Raw genomic sequence first — 14906 nt, 5'->3', positions numbered from 1 at the left:
TACGTGTAAATGATGCTACAAATAGTCTACAAACTCCTTCACTGTGATAATAAACAATGTAGCCTCTGTATTAAATGTTTCTATTTGTTATTTTAAGTGTCCTTGAATACTCCAGCCCTATCACCACCTGCGCGAAGACTACAGAACTTGAGGAAAAATCCTAGAAAATCAAAAGAAGATTTGATCAAAGCAGTTATGAATCAGTATGCCAGAGACAGTAAGAGGCTGCAGGACTGGAGAGAGAAAATGCATGAGTGGAGGCATACACAAAGCAGGAGAAAGGAATTGGCTACCAAGAAAAGCACAAAGCAGCTGATAAGCCTCCTGGCTCGCCAAATGGATTGTATGCAGTCTCTCGTAGCCATGCAGGCAGATCAGTACCGTGGTAATCCCCATCCCTCCCAAAGCTCTCTCCCTTGTTCCCCAGTGTTTGCATAAAACACCTTTCTCCAGCAGCCTGGTTCTTACCACCACCAGCTGCCCCCAACACCTGTACGTTCACCTGCCAGCCCTGAGAACTACAACCCTTGCCCTATTCACTCAACCCCCTCACGATGCAGCATATTAATCCTGGAGTGCAGCAGGCATTGAACAGCAATCCAAGCAGGACACATTTAAACCTCTGAATGTACAGTCCACCACCCTACTCCCCTGCCCTTTTATGTACTGTATTTTGAATAAATGATTTCTTGGCTTTTAAAACTTTATTATTGCAGAAAGTGAGAAATACAGTACCCCAAGGGAAAAACGGGCACTGCAAAGGCACCAAACATTACTGTTGGCTTTCAGCCTCAAATTGCTCCCTTAAGGCATCCCTAATCCTTGAAGCCCTTTCCTGGGCCTCTCTAGTAGCCCTGCTCTCTGGCTGTGCAAATTCAGCCTCTAGGGGTCGAACCTCGGAGGGCCATTCCTCACTGAATGTTTCACCCTTCCCTTCACAAATATTATGGAGGGTACAGCACGCGGATACAACAGCGGAGATGCTGCTTTCCCTCAAATCTAGCTTCCCGTAGAGACACCTCCAGCGACCCTTTAAACGGCCAAAAGCACACTCCACAGTCATTCTGCACCGGCTCGGCCTGTAGTTGAACCAGTCCTTGCTCCTGTCAAGCTTCCCTGTATACGGTTTCATGAGCCATGGCACTAAGGGGTAATTGGGGTCTCCAAGGATCACAATGGGCATTTCGACGTCCCCTACTGTAATCTTGCGGTCTGGGAAAGAAGTCCTGACCAGCAGCTTCCTGTACAGGGCACTGTTCCGAAAGATGCGTGCATCATGCACCTTTCCAGACCATCCTGAGTAAATATCAGTGAGACACCCACGGTGATCCACAAGCGCTTGCAGAACCACAGAGAAATACCCCTTGCGATTAACGTACTCTGATGCCAGGTAGGGTGGTGCCAGAATAGGAATATGCTTCCCATCTATTGCCACTCCAGAGTTAGGGAAACCCATTTGTGCAACGCCATCCACAATGTCCTGCACGTTCCCCAGAGTCACGGTTCTTCTTAGCAGGGTGCGATTAATGGCCATGCAAACTTGCATCAACACTATTCCAACGGTCGACTTTCCCACTCCAAACTGGTTCGCCACCGATCGGTAGCTGTCTGGAGTTGCCAGCTTCCAGATTGCAATAGCCACCTGCTTCTCCACTGGCAGGGCAGCTCTCAATCTCGTGTCCCTGCGCCGCAGGGTAGGGGCGAGCTCAGCACACAGTTCCATGAAAGTGGCTTTTCTCATCCGAAAGTTCTGCAGCCACTGCTCGTCATCCCAGGCTTGCAGGACAATGTGATCCCACCACTCAGTGCTCGTTTCCCGAGCCCAAAGGCGGCGTTCCACGGTGCTGAGCACGTCCGTTACCGCCATAAGCAATTTAGTGTCTTGCGTGTCAGGCGAATCAATATCATCATCTGACTCCTCACTGTCACTTTGGAGCTGAAGGAATAGCTCCACCGCCAAAGGTGATGTGCTGGCAACATTCATCAGCAAGGTCCTCAGCAGCTCGGGCTCCATTTGTAACAGAAATCGCGCTGCAGACTCACAAATGGCGCCAAACTGCTTAGAATGTGTAGCAAAGCACCACGGGGAGTTGGAACAGGAAGCGGAAAGACCCGCACCCTTCCGTCCCCTTCCCACAACGCCAAAATGGGACGAGGTGCTCTATGGGATAGCTGCCCACAATGCACCACTCCCAATAGCGCTGCAAATGCTGCAAATGTGGCCACACTGCAGCGCTGGTAGCTGTCAGTGTGGCCACATTGCAGCGCTGGCCCTACACAGCTGTACGAACACAGCTGTAACTCCCAGCACTGCACAAATGTAAGTGTTGCCATACCCTAAGAGGAGTAGTCTTAAGATCACTTCCACATACAGATTTCCAGCACAGGTGTACAATGAAAGTCAGTCTGTGGGAGTTTAACACTGACAGGTAATGATAGCTAGGTCAGCGATTTAAACAAAAACGAAAACCCACTTCAATAATTTTGAACCTTCAGGACATGCGCACACAGCTAGCCCACCTAATCATATTAATTTCTTAATATCATTCACTTGCTGTGTCCTATTTCAAATTATTTTGAAAGTCTTTAGAGCAGGACTATTTTCCTGTGTGTTTGTATACCATCAAATACATAACACAACCATACTCACAGAGTTGAGTCTGTCCTGCTCACTCTGTATGACACTTGAAGAGGGGCAAAGGAAAAATGTGTCAAGTTTTGTTTCCCATATTACAAAATTAGGAAGGCTAGAGGTAAGTTAACTTCCTTTTTTTATACAATGAGTTGTATAATATGTTGCACAGTTTTCTTCTGTTCTAAGAAGTTCAAAAAAAGTTCCAAGATGTGGAGTACAGCATAAGAGTCCTGCATTTCATCCTCTCATCCACTTAACACATGCAAATAACTCACTACATTAATGGAAAGGCATGTGTATTAGGAAGGATGATGCAACTGAGGAGAGAACTACACCTCCCATTTCCACAGAATGTACTCAAAATGCTCCATCACCAATGGCAATGAGATTCATGCTGTTGAGCACCCTTCAACATCTTGACACTAGCAATAATTTGTTTGTCAGACTATGTCTACAGTTTTAGATTGCACTCTGATTACATTTATTTCATTTTTGGTAGACGATTATAGGAAAGGGGATTTTTCTGATTTTTAGTAAACTTGTCACTAGAGCAGAGGTGGGCAAACTACGGCCCGCAGGCCACATCCGGCCTGCAGGACCCTCCAGCCCAGGCCCTGAGCTCCTGGCCCAGGAGGCTAGCCCACTCCCTCTCAATCTCAGTTCACTGCACCACCGACACAATGCTCTGGGCAGCAGGGCTGCAAGCTCTTGCCAGGCAGTGCAGCTGCAGAGCCGCGGCCTGACCTGGTGCTCTGTGCTGAGCAGTGGCATGGCTGGCTCCAGCTGGGCAGCGCGGCTGCCTGTCTTGGTGCTCTGGGTGGCGCAGCTGTAGCACCACCAGCTACTGGTGCTCCAGGCAGCGCAGTAAGGAGGCAGGGAACAGGGAGGGGGAGATGGATAGAGGGCAGGGGAGTTGGGGTGGTGGTCAGGGTGCGTGGACCACTTGAAAATTGCTGAGGGTCTTGGCAGACCACTTAATGATCTTTCCAAATGTTGTTTGTACCATTAGCTAACTATGGGCAAGCACTTTGGATAAAAGCGCTATATAAAAAAACCTTATTTTGTTCTACAAATAAAAGCACACAACTTATATTTTAATATCACTAGTCTCACCTTTCTAATACAATGGATGTGCTCTTTCTCCCCTGCCACGGCAGCGTGCAACCTGGGTCTGGGAAGGAGCGTGGGAGAGGACCTACCCCCCCAAACAGCAGCCACAGAGCTGAGGTTGGGAAGGATGGCTGTCTGTCCCTGTCAGCTGCAGCCCTGGAGCTGGGGAAAGTTGCCTCCTTCTCTGGCCACCAGAGCCCTGCACATCCCAAATTCCCCTCGCCCCCTCTTCTCACCCCACTGCCCCCTCCCATCTGCCCCCTAATCCCCCCAAGTCCATCACCTCACCTTACATGTCCATCTTCTCCAGGGTCCAGGCACCTAACTAATGGAGCCACACCTGTGCGGCTCCACTAATTAGGTGTGCAGTTGCCTAGGTGCATACTTTAGAGGGAACTATCCTCGGAGCATCTGAATGGAGCTCACAGACCAGTTTGAGAACCTCTGCTATATGTTAATATTCCAATAAACTATTTTCCATGTCTTGCCTCAAAATTACTATGTATGAAAAAGGAAAACCCCAGTATTTGAAGTCCACAAATTTCAGAGGTTGAATTCCATTTTTACACAATATGCAGAAGTCATGGTACATTCTACTGAAATACATGCTAGATAATGAGCCTTACAGATTTTAAAAAACTCCACGCAAGCAACTACCTTTATAAAATGAAGTATTGCACTTCAAGAAAGTTTTTTAAAACTCAACAGATGAGTGTATCTTTGTTTGTAAAGTGAAAACAAATATGCTAGAGAGAAATTAATTATTTACTCGAACAATACTGAGACTAATGACTATCAAGACCATGCAGGAGAAAAATACTCAAAACAATATTAACATCAGGGTGGACAGAAATAAAAATAAAAACATCGGATTTTTTTATTTAAATCTTTTTTTTTTATAAATGCTTTTTGAGGAAAAAACCTACCTAAAGATAGTTTTAATTAAGATACAGTATAGCTTAAAAATATTTCATCATGGAATAGGGATTATTAATTCTATAGTATGAGATAATATATTCATGTAATGTTTAAGAAAAGTTTTGTAAATGAGTTCCAGTAGTTCATGGATTAGGGACCCAGTCTTTTGGGGTTCCACAGGCTTCTGTCTCCACAGGTAACATGCTTGTTAACAGCAAAAATGTTTATTTATAAATAAAATAAAGGTGTGAAATAACAGACCTCAACTCTATTGCTTCTCCGCAAATTTGTGTACACAGAGCCAATCCCTTAACCCTCTCTAAAAGTGCAAAGTTTCAAAAAGTTCAATGAATAGAAGATTGCTGGGGAGTGGAATAGAGCTGGACAAGGAGAAGAAGTCCAGAGATAAATGAGACATGAGGGACATATGCTTGCTGTGTTAAAATATTATATGTTTGCTGTTGAAGAAAAAAATCCAGAATACTTAACATTGTTGTTTTAGTTAAATAAAACAATTTAAATGTCTGTCTAGTGATGTTCTCCTCCTAATACAGCATGGCAAGAAAATCCTCCAAATATTAATGATTAACCTGTTGAATTGGAGATATTTATGAAGTCATTGGGAGATGAACAATCTGCTTCAACTACCATCGGTAAATGAAATAACCAATCATTCATTTTCTGATATCGCTGTAAAACTAAACTGAAAAGTTTTCAAAATAAATCACTGTTTGAAAATGTACAGTGTGTACCTTCTAAAAATGAAACCTACATCTGAGTTGTGAATAATATGTTTTAAGGTTATAACAACCAACAAGAAAGCACTTTTATGTAGAAAACCATGATTACATCGAGTTTTCCTGACTAGTGATTTAAATCAAATCCACCCTGATTAACACTTCAACCAAAAAGAACATTACTGTACAAAATTGCAGCCCTAACTCTGCAAGTCCCCAAGTAAGCAATTCATACTCTTTCAAGCAGTCCCATTTACCTCAACAGGAGTGCTCATATGAATAAGTATTTGCAAGACTTGACTTGTTAGTACAGCTATTATCATGACTTATAAAAACATTACAACAACATTCTTCAGTGTGATAAATATATTCTTCTACACTTTCTACAAATATCCCTTTTCTCCCCCATGACTATTAAAACAACTACTTGTCTAAATTATTTGGAGCACAAGTAATACTACAACATATTATACATTTTTGTACTTGTTTAGGAAAAAAGGGACAACTTTTTAAGTTTAGGTTGTTCCATTTCAAAAGCAAGTTTTGTATAACAATCTTTATTCTCTTTTCAAACAAAAAAACTCTGAAAATTTAATCAGAATTAAATTTAATTTAATTTACCTGTCCGTACAGTTGACAACAGTGCCCTAACTGGATATCGCTACTGCTTTTACAAATCATATAAAGTAATTAAATTATTCTGAAGTCAATGAAAAGATGAAAAGCATGTTGCCATGGAATGTAGTTATTTACAATACTGCTCTTTTTCTTTCAACGGGAAAGCAGGACTTCATTCTGAGCATTTTAGATTGAACAGCAGTTTACTGTATGTAAGGGAATTCTAGGGTTGACCACAACCAGGATATGGCTACACAGCCAAAACTACATGCGAGCTAGCTTGAATCCAGGCAACTATGGCAATAAAGAAAATGTGTATCAGAGCTACCATTGTCTTCTCAAGTCTGCAGACAACCTGAAACACTGGCTCAGATGAGCGAAGCCCTGAGTCACCTCGCCAACACTAATCACACTGGTGTGTGTTAAAAGCTATAATTTAGCTTAACAATATAAATCATTAACTATTTCATTGCTGATCACCTTAGACAGATGGGTGAAATTTTTAAAGTTGCTACAGTGAGAAAAATGCAAAGGAAGGAAAGAGAATTTACAGAAATTCAGACTTGTAATAAGGCCTAAATTTTAAACAGTGCGAGTAATTTCAGCACACCATGGACTGCTGGATTCAGTATACATGCCATTTAGAGCCAGTAATTGTAATACTCAAAACAAACTCCTGGAAATATACAGTTTTTAATTAGTCGACTCAGAGTACAGGAAGCCATTCATGTGGGCAGTCATAACGGAAATAAGATTCTCATTTTGCACTCAACTCCTTAACCACTCTTTAATTATACTTTTAGAGTTAACCTTTAATTGAAGTTAGTTTAACTTCAGAGCTAAAGATGCTCTCTCATATTGTTGTGCCCAAGCACTATAGATCATCTGTAGCAACACCACATACTAATGAGACCCATGAAAAATAATGTTCAAAGAAACATACACCTCATAGAACCATAAGACTGAAAGGGAACCTGAGAGATCATCTAGTCCGACCCCAGTCCCCTGCACTCATGGCAGGATTGAGTATTATCCAGACCATTCCTGACAGATGTTTGTTCAAACTGCCTTAAAGTCAAGATATACCACATCAAGTGCTGCCCCCATCCAAAATGCTTGTTAAGCCTCTCAAAGAAATCTATTGTGTTAGTTTGACATGATTTGTTCTTGACAAATCCATGCTGACTTATCACATTATTATCTTCTAGGCGTTAGCAAATTGATTGCACAATATTTGCCCCTTTCCAATCCTCTGGAACCATTCTGGTCTTCCATGACATTTCAAAGATAACATTGGTCTACAATTTTTGAGAAGTCGTCTGCTTCAGAGATAAAAATGTGATTTATTATGTATTTTGATGTGCTGAATTCAAATATGACAATTAAAACAACTGCTTGGCTACTGTTTCTAAGATATTTTTAAGTTTTTACATTTTATGTCTATGTATATTGTGTAGAGAGTAGAGTTTTAATCATAAATTGTGAACCTAGGTCTTTTCATGTGTTTATGGTTGCTTTACATGATATTTCACCTGTCCTGTTTATATAACACTTTAAAAATCAGCAAAAGGGTTATATAAATAAAATTTATTATGAAACAAAAGGCAAAAAACTATTATGTACATAGTTTAGTCCTATTCAGTGCCTACTCAGTGCTTCTTGGCTTGTCTCTCGTATTCATTAAATAGAGCATCTCTTGTCACTGTCCAGCAATAGTCTGCAAGCATTGATGGACTCCATTTGCCCCGATAGCCTGCCAGGAGATTCCACTGCTGTAGCCTGGAGCCCAACAGCTCTGCCTTACTCTTGGGTAGTTCCAAATCCCTGACAAGGTCATTCAGTTCACCTTGTGTTATGAGGTGTGGTTCAGAGGAGGAGGATGGGAGAAAACGTGGGTCTTGTGACACTGACGGTTCAGGACCAGAATTTTCATCCTCTTCCTCGTCTGACTCAAGTTAGAATGATTCTGGTGCCTCAGGAACTGGCAGTCCTTCTCTGTGGGGTACTGGGCGTATAGCTGATGGAATGTTTGGACAATGCACAGTCCACTTTTTCTTCTTTGACACCCCTTTCCCAACTGGAGGCACCATGCAGAAGGAACAACTGCTGGTATGATCTGTTGGCTCTCTCCAAATCGTTGGCACTGCAAAAGGCATAGATTTCCTTTTCCTGTTCAACCACTGGTGAAGATTTCTTGCACAAGTGTTGCAGCATATGTGTGGGGCCCACCTCTTGTCCTGATCTCCAAGTTTGCAGCCAAAATAAAGGTGATAGGCTTTCTTAACCAGAGTGGTTATAATGTGCTTTTGTGATGCAAAAGTCACTTCACCACAAACATAGCAGAAGTTATCTGCACTGTTCACACAAGTACGAGGTATCTCTGCTCACTTTGGCTAAACAGAAACGTGTGCCTTTGCAAAATCAAACACTGACAAATAAGAGAGCACAACACTGTATGATTTCTAGAGCTGATATAGGGCAATTTGTTCAGCAGAGTGATGTAAGCTTCGTTATGATTGCATCATCCATGACTTCTAGGAATAACATGATGCAATTCATATCATATAGGACGCAATACCAGCTTCAGATTGCATCATTCATTGTTTTGCCTAAAAAGCAAGTACTGTCCAAACCCAGTCATAGATTTATTCATAGATCCAGTCAAAGATGTATTTTAGTCATTTCTGGTTTAAATTGAGATCCCTTCCCTTATAACTCACTTATCCTCCGCCGTTCCCAAGTCAAGGGTCGTATATACTGACCCAATAGCATATCTTGAAAACTAGAGCCAATGAACAATTTTAAGCATCATTTTCATTCTCAGTGACCCAGAATTAGTAAAGTTGGACTACATTTATTTCAGAAGCATTTTGGCTGTAGAGCAGTGTAATCAGATATCTTCTCAGTCAGCTCCTTTACTATTCTAGGATGTATTTCATCAGGCCTTAGGGACTTTCAGACATCTAACTTGTCTAAGGCAATGTCTACACTAGCACTTGTGTCAGTAAAGCTTTTTTGAGCGATATAAGTTACACCGACAGATATGCTGGTATGGATAGCGCCACATCAGTGGGAGATGCTCTTCCGGTGCTATAGCTGCTGCCGCTCAGTGGGGGTGGTTAAATTATGCCAACAGGAGAACTACATACATGGGAGATCTTACCTTGCATCAGTACAGCAGTGCCACTGTAAGGTCTCTGGTGTAGACATAGCCTATGTAATTTTTAACTTGTTTTTTCCCTATTTTAGCCAGTGATCCTACCACATTTTCATTGGCATTCTCTATATTAGATTCACTACTAACCTTTTTGGTGAAAACTGAAACAAAAGTAATTTAGTACTTCTGCCATTTCCACATTTTCTGCTATTTTTCTCCTCTCATCTCTGAAGTCCATCACTAACAATAACCAATTAAACTGCACAAAACTTGAAGTTGAGCAAGTATTTGAATCTCTTATTTGGGAAAAGGGAGGAAGCAGTAAAAAATCTGTCAGTTTAATTTTAGTCTCACTTCCCTAGTTGTGTTAATTCATCTTGTTTTAATTTAAAATGTTAGATGCATTACAGACTCAAATAACTTATTTGGCAGTATTAGACATCAGTCTCTAGAGGAACCAAGCAAATTTAATGAATATGAAGTCTTATGACGCTTCTAGACTACTATGGTCAATTTAGTCAAGGTATTAAAGAAATCCTTAATCCATAGTTCCAGGTATGTGCAGTAGCTTTGCTTACTAAAAATACTTATGAAGTCAAGGATTAAAATCAGTAGCTGGGCAGCAGCCACATTTCTAAATAAAGTGGGACATTTTAGACTAAAAAATTAGCCAAGTAGTACTTATTAGGAGTGCAATTCATTGTTCCAGAACATAGAAAAATATCACTAAGTATTCACAAAACCAAAAGAGAAAAAAGCAACTGAAAGTAATATTCTCTCTTTTGCCTTATTTTAAATGTATAATTGTTAAGAATTGCTTTCAGAATAACGCAGTGGTTCTCAAACTTTTCTACTGGTGACCCCTTTCACACAGCAAGCCTCTTGAGTGCGACCTCTCTTACAAATGTTTTTAGATATATATTATATATTTAACATCATTATAAATGTTGGAGACAAAGCAGGGTTAGGGGTGGAGGCTGACAGCTCGTGACCCCCATGTAATAGCCTTGTGATCCCCTGAGGGGTCCTGACCCCCAGTTTGAGAACTCTTGGAATAACGCATCACGTTTAAAATTAGACTGTTTCAATAGATCAAATATACACTTCAACATACAAATTACAGAAATGCTAACATACTTAGTCATGCTGACAAACGGAAGATTCAGGCAGCTTTACAAAAAAAATTTTAGTAATCGTATCAAACTGTTTCAAACCTCTTTAAATTTAACCATTTATTCATAGATTTGATTAGAGGTAAGTAGCTGCCCTAGATGAACTAAAAAGGGTGAAAAAGTCTTTCATGGAACCAACTTCTGTTGATGAAAGAGAGAAGTTTTCAAGCTACACAGAGCTCTTTTTTCAGGTCTGGGAAAATGTAACTAAATACAAGGTGGAACTTAGTTTCTCCCGCCAACATAGCTACTGCCTTTCAGGGAGGTGGATTAAACTACACAAACAGTAGAAGTTCTCCGGTAGGCCTAAGACCATCTTCACGAACGTGCTGCAGCTGCACTGCTGTAGCACTGTATGTGAAGAAAAGCCCCAAGATGTTTCCCAGACCTGAAAAAGAGCTGTGTGGCTTGAAAGCTTGTCTCTTTCATCAACAGAAGCTAGTCCAATAAGAGATATTACCTCACCCACCCTGTCTCTAAAATCTATGGGACCAACATGGCTACAACAACACTGAAAACAACTTTAAACAGACCACATTTGTGCAAAGTCCTCAAATTAAGTAGTGATAAATATTTGATTACTTATCTTCCATTTGCTATGTTTATTCAAATGTCTTCATGGAAGCCCACAGGAGATGAGAGTAACAATAAATGGCGTACAATTTAAGGATTGTGTTTAACGGAAACTTCATACCGATTTGACCAGCCAACATCTATCCCTGTACTTATATAGCGCTTAGGCCCAGATGCTGCAACATGACACACAGGCAGATCCCCACACTCACATGGAGACCCACTGAATTCAAGGGTATTCCACATTTGCACAGGGGTCTGTCCATACACACCAGGCTGCAGGCTGGTCTGTATAGGCACTGTATATATATATATATATATATATAGATAGATAGATAGATATAGATATATGTAGGCACACACAGCTCCAAATAAATCCCTCTTCTCGCAACTGGCATTTATTGAGTCATAGAACATATATTTGCTTCAAAGGATAAGTTGCAACATGCATCATGAATTTTACACACTATACTTAAGCACTCTATTTTTAAAGAGTTAGCAGGATACTTTAAAAGAGATGCAATCCCTACATGACTGTCACAACCCCCAAAAAATAAAAAATAAAAACAAGATTATACAAATGTAATCATTTTTCAAGAAAAACACCTGTCCTGCAAAATACGGTGCACAAAACCCAAATAAATCCCTAAACCCAAATATTTATTTCCACAATTACCCAGGATTTGGGGGTTTCAGTTTGAATACAGGGCGATTTATAAGTGAAGTTCAACAACAAAACCAGACAACTAAAGACTGTGGGCCCAACGCCGTTCCAGCGAGTGAGGTTTACCCGCGGCTGCCACAACCACAGGGTCCTTTCGACGCGACAATAAATACAAGGGAGCTCGCTCCCCTCCAGTCACAATCCACTCCCATAACCGATGCTGCCAAGTTACAGGGAGTCTCCTCCCTCCCGCAGCGCGGAACCCCGGGGCCGGGCCCGCCGCACGCGCCAGCCGGGCAGGGCAGCAGGGGCTCCAGGCCCCGCGTACGCCCCGTACGGGGAGGCAGGACTGGAGTCCCGCCCGCTGGCACTGCCTGCAGCCGGGCTAGGGGTGAGTAACCACCGGCCCGGGATGGGCACTGAGCCCCTACAACTCCCAGCGCTGTCGCGCCCGAGCCCCCCCTTTGCCACCCCGCACGGGGCCAGGGCTGGGGCCAGCGCCGGCACCTTGCCCTGCTGAGATGCGAGGGAAACGCGTCCCCACCGCGCCGACCTCCCCCAGGAGCAAACTCCCGCGGGCGAAGCTTGTCGGTCGAGATCCCGCGCCCGAAGACGGGGTCGCACCCTACCCACCCCCACAGGGGCAGCTCCTGCGCCAGCCCGGCGACACGGGCTCCCAACATGGCCGCGGAGCAGCAGCCGGAGCCCAGGCAGCGAGAGCCCGCAAGGAAAGTTTGCCCGTCGCCGCCCGCCTGGCTCCTGCCGCAGCCGAGCCTGCCAGTGCCTCGAGGACACGAGACTCGCCACCCCCAGCCGCGCTACTCACCCAGGCAGAGCGCGGCCCGGCGCGCGCAGCTCTCGCCACTCGGACCCCAGCTGCGCTCGCCCCTGCTAACTGCCAGCCGCGTCCCACGCCCACCCAGCCGCGCTCACACATAACAGTCCCTGGCCGCAGCTGCGGGAGGACGGGCTCCAGGGGCCCCGCCCCAGCCCTTGGGATCTAGGGGAGGGGCCGCCGCCATCTTGGGAGAGGAGGGGCAGGGCTTCGCGGCGCTTGGCTGGGGATGGAGTAACTCAGGAACTTCCCACCGGGCTCTGAGCTGTGGGGAGTGGACGAAAGACTCAACCTCTCTCCCCACGCTCACTGGAGAGTCTCTACCCTCTTCACAGACCTGCCTGCTGTCCACCCCTCCCTCACCGGAGAGAGAGTCCCCCCTATAGCCCTGCCCCTTCACTCTCTGGAGACTCTCCACCCACCCCACGTCACTGGAGGGAGAGTCCCCATCCCCAAACTTTCCTGCTCCCAACCCCCTTCACTCTCTGGGGTGTCCCCCCTACACTCGTTGGAGAGAATCTCCTGTACAGAGCTGCCCTTCCCCAGCTCCCTCACTTGCAAAGACTCCTCCAGTGCAGACCTTACCCCAAGTCTCCTAATTGGTTGATGCAACTTCTTACTTATTGTTTTCAAAGCTTTCCTTTAGGGAGGGTTCCTCTTGATGCGGGTGAGTCAATGAACTATTTACAGTGTTTCGCGTTGTTCCCACAGCTCACGAGATGACTCTTCATACCTGGAAAAATGTCAAGTTTGAGTTGAATCACAACCCGATGTTAGTGTGGAGCAAATAAAAACAGTGTGAACAACTTCAGTCAGTCCTAAACTTTGGAAAAAAGTGGATTATTTTGATAAACAAGACAAAATTAAACCTCATCTGCATCTTCTCCTCCTCTGACCACATCTTACCCTTGTTTCACTTGTATGCAGGCTTCTTCCTCATTAAATCTAATGAGACTCTTAGCCCTGTCATCTCCTCCTGCTTTCTTTGATCTCCATGTGATTCTCTTCTGACTGCTCTTTTTGTCTCTTTTGCCTACTCTAGATCTAGACTCAGACTCTTTGCATTTCAGTGCATACAATTGCAACAGACTAATACTAAATTATGCCAACCTCCCTCCCCTCTTCAGTAAAACTTCTGGTGATCCAGCCACCTTCCCTGAAATAATTGTTCTGTGAAGCACTCACACAATTCTATGTGTTCTACAAGCTGAACCCTTAGATTGTAAGATTCTTGAGGCTGATATTTATTAACTATTCAGCACACTTCATCAACTGCAGTGTTTTTCAGCCTTTTTCATACTGAGATCCTGCTCTCATCTAGCCAGGATCTATCTGGCACCCTCCTCCCATTTTGCAATATGTGAAAGGCAGAGAATAGTTGCATCACCCTTACAGCTAGTCACAGTCCCCAAGCTAGGAACTCGTGATATATTGCAGTGTTTCTCAGCTGATGGTGGAGAGCAACCCCAGGGAGAATCATGAAAGGCAATTGGGAGTGGGTGGGACATGAAGCATTGCAAACTTTATTGCAAATGTAATGCAAAAAAAAAAAATCATCTTCCCTCACTTCCTGCACATCCTTATCCTTCCACATCAAGGTCTGTCAACCTTGTGAAACACACACAGATTATATAGGCAGATAACTGTTGTCAATGATAAATTTACTGTCACAGTAAAAAGTGGACAGGGGTCCTGAAAATTTTTGATTTTGAATAAAAGCTCGCCAACCTGATCTATTGTATTGCTCCCTGTATACTAAAATGCTGCAAAAGGATCTAATTTTCCCAATAGAATTCTTTACTCCTGTTTTAAATGACTACTTGAGTTGCTTACCCAAGTTTTTCAGTACAACATTTTCGATCTTTTTTTCTGGCGACCCAGTTGAAGAAAATTGTTGATGCCCGCAACCCAGCAGGGCTGGGGATGAGGGGGTGGAGGTGTGGGAGGGGCTCAGGACTGGGACAGAGGGTTGGGGTGTGGAGGCGAGAGGTGGAGCCAGGAATGAGGGGTTCACAATGTGGGAGGGAGCTCTGGGCTGGGGTAGGGGATTGAGGTCCAGGAGAGGGTTAGGGCTCGGGTGGGGCTGGGGATGAGGGGTTTGAGGTGCAGCAGGGGACTCTGGGTTTGGGGGGGCTCAGGGCTGGGGCAGGGGTTGTGGTGTGGGAGGGGTCAGGGCTCTGAGTTGGGGGTGCAGGCTCTAGGGGGATGGGGAATGAAGGATGCAGGAGGGAGCTCTGGGTTTGGGGGGTCTCAGGGCTGGGGCAGAGGGTTGGGGTATGGGAGGGGGTCTGGGCTGGGGGTGCAGGCTCGGGTGGGGCCAGGGATGAGGGGTTTGGGGTGCAGGAAGGGGCTCTGGGTTTGTGGGGAGCTCAGGGCTGGAGCAGGGGATTGGAGCACAGGGTTCAGGCACGAGCTCACCTCAGGCGGCTCCCAGTCAGCAGCGGCGCGGGGGTGCTAAGGCAGGCTTCCTGCCTGTCCTGGCCCCGT

General features: G+C 44.4%; 1 protein-coding gene across 2 annotated transcripts in view; it reads right to left on the bottom strand.

Moving 5' to 3' along the window:
* Positions 1-13134, bottom strand: part of PLEKHF2 (pleckstrin homology and FYVE domain containing 2) — a 37027-nt gene extending 23893 nt beyond the window's left edge. For both annotated transcript variants that reach the window (XM_030553518.1, XM_030553517.1), the window contains exon 1: positions 12411-13134. The gene's annotated coding sequence lies outside the window, so the exon portion shown is untranslated. The remainder of the gene's footprint in view (positions 1-12410) is intronic.
* Positions 13135-14906: the final 1772 nt, after the last annotated feature.

The sequence above is a fragment of the Gopherus evgoodei genome, chromosome 2 (assembly GCF_007399415.2).
Source record: "Gopherus evgoodei ecotype Sinaloan lineage chromosome 2, rGopEvg1_v1.p, whole genome shotgun sequence".
NCBI lineage: Eukaryota > Metazoa > Chordata > Testudines > Testudinidae > Gopherus > Gopherus evgoodei.
Note: the sequence above shows the minus strand (reverse complement) of the source record. Positions and strands in the feature narration are given on the sequence as shown.